The sequence below is a fragment of the Theropithecus gelada genome, chromosome 10 (assembly GCF_003255815.1).
Source record: "Theropithecus gelada isolate Dixy chromosome 10, Tgel_1.0, whole genome shotgun sequence".
Lineage (NCBI taxonomy): Eukaryota > Metazoa > Chordata > Mammalia > Primates > Cercopithecidae > Theropithecus > Theropithecus gelada.
The window spans coordinates 43932302-43934846 of record NC_037678.1 but is presented as its reverse complement, the minus strand read 5'-3'; positions in this window follow the sequence as shown (position 1 = coordinate 43934846).

Here is a 2545-nt window from a genome sequence, read left to right as displayed (position 1 = left end):
TAAAAATACAAAAATTAGCTGGGCGTGGTGGGACACGCCTGTAATCCCAGCTACTCGGGAGGCTGAGGCAGGAGAATCGCTTGAACCCGGGAGGCAGAGGTTGTAGTGAGCCGAGATCACGCCACTGCACTCCAGCCTAGGTGACAGAGTGAGACTCCGTCTCAAAAAAAAAAAAAAAAAAAAAAAAAATAGTTTTAAAGATCCCGTCTGGGTGGGAGAGCTGTCCCTTTCCACCTGAAGCCAGGGCACTGGTGCTATAACTGGTTTCCCAAGGTGGGAGAGAGACAGACCCAGCCTGGAGCTGGCCCCCGGGCCTGTGTGCTGACTTCTTGGAGTCCTCAAACCACTGTATTTTTCTGTTGAGCCTGTACTTGGGGAGAGATCAGTAGCATTTGAGGAAAAGAATCATGGTACCTCAGGGTTTCTTTCCCTTTACTCGCTGACAGCCATGGTCTGTGGGCACCTCATGCTTTTCCACACTCTGTTGGGCCATGGAGGTAATGATCACCCAGGCCAGTCTCCTCTGCCTGGGATGCACCCTCTGAGAGGAGGCCTAGCAGGGCAGGCTCCCTCTGGGCATCCCTGGACGCATCTTCTGGACACATGCCTCCTTTAAAGTGTCCAGGGGTAGCTCAGGTTGAGTGGAGGTAGAAGGAGAAACAGACATGTTTACCATCCATTTTCCAAAGCTCCTGATCTTTCCCAAGATTGTAACTGAAAACTGCTGTCTCTTGTTTTGTTCGTTTTGGGGGTGGTGGTGCTGGCTGAGCCATGCTTGTGAAGTGGTGTGTGTCTCTGATTTAACGGATTCACTGCTTTCTCTGCTAATTGAGAGAGCGTTATTTACATTATTTATTTGTTTTGACACCAGTGCTTTCAGTGTTTTATCCTAGCTAATAGCTTCTTAAAGGTAATAAAACCCTTCCAACCTAATTGGTCAGATAAGACTTTTTTTCTTGTATGCTTAAATAAAGCAATTAGTGAAGCGCTTCTATCCGAAATGACTTTTTTGTCCTTTTTTAAAACCAATTTACTGTTACTGGAAACTTTTTGTACAATAAAGCAATCATGCAGATTAAAGAACATCCTGTAATCCTAGTATTAATTTAACAATGGGTTCATGGTTTCTTCCAATGCATTTGTGTTAGGAGAGGGCCTGGTCAGTTTTGTGATCCTTTGGGCCCCTGACTGTTTTGTGCCTGAGGCCTTTGCCTCAGTGTCTGCAAGTTGATCTATCTAATGGATGCTTTCAAAGGGACAATCTGTTTGCTATCCAATATACAAAAAGAACAACTGCCGAAAAGGCAGATAATTATTTTTCTTATGAAAATACGTGCTTTATATACATACCAAGAAACATTTGGAAATCTTCAAATAAAACTGTGATGTGCCTTGTTGAGAAGCAGTTCTTACACACAGGCTCTAGGAGACTTAACTTTCTAAATGACATTTTTTCCTACTTTGTTACACCAAAAACTTCAGAGACAGTGTCTGCCAGTTGAACTCAAAGCCAAGACTATGTTTCCCCTTGATTGTGCCCGTCCTGGGGTCCTCCAAGGAGGACCTTTGTCCTGAAACTTGACTTTGATGCATATGTTTTGCTGGTGGGAGATGTGGACCTGAGTGATGGTAGGGGTATGTGGTTTCGTCACCAGAACTTACGCATACAAAAAATAGCAGCTGTCATGCCAGGTCTCCTTGGTGCACTTGGTGTTTGGTTTTGAGGTGCTGCGGTGACTCAACAGCAGTTCCTTTCAGAGCCTGTTGACAAACTACACAAAAGAAACAACCTCCTCTTGCGCTCTCACCTTGTTTTTTGTTTAGAAATTACATTTCCCCAACTCACATGTTGGCCACTGGCTCTGTCCAAGAATCAAATCCACTCTGAAAGGAGAGACATTTGCCATAGGGTTCAAGAATATTCTGACCGGCAATGATACTTAATAACATTAAAGAAATCTTCCATCCCGAAGAGGACCACATAAAGGTACAACACCCATGTAACTGGTGACCTCTTGGGTTACGTTCTCAGCTAAGTCTTTGGTGGCCCAGTCTTGAACCAGTGCTACAAGAGTATGCAGACACAATCCGAAGAAGCATTGCTGTCAGTGGAGAGCTGCAAGATGCCACCAATGACTTGGAGGCATGACTTGCCAGGAGGCCTGGAAGTGGGAGACCATTGGGGTGTCCCTTTGAATGCTCACTTTGACAGCAGGTAAACAGGCTGGATATAGATTTCCTCTGGAAATTTAGCGACCATCCTATAAGAAGTCTGATCCTGATCCAACGTTTGAGCAATCTAGAATCCTTCCCGGTCTGTCTGCCATAGTTCTGTAGTCACAACAAAATTTACCTAGCCTATTTTCCTAGCACCGTTTCTATCTAAATCTAATAGGAGAGCATGTCATTCTACATGTGGCCTTAATTTTGATCATCGGCATCCCTTACCCTAGTTAAGCCATGTGGGACCATGTGGAGAGAGCTTTTCACAGAAGGGATATCCCTAGTTGGGTGTAGGGAAGACAGCTCATAACAAAGACTTCCT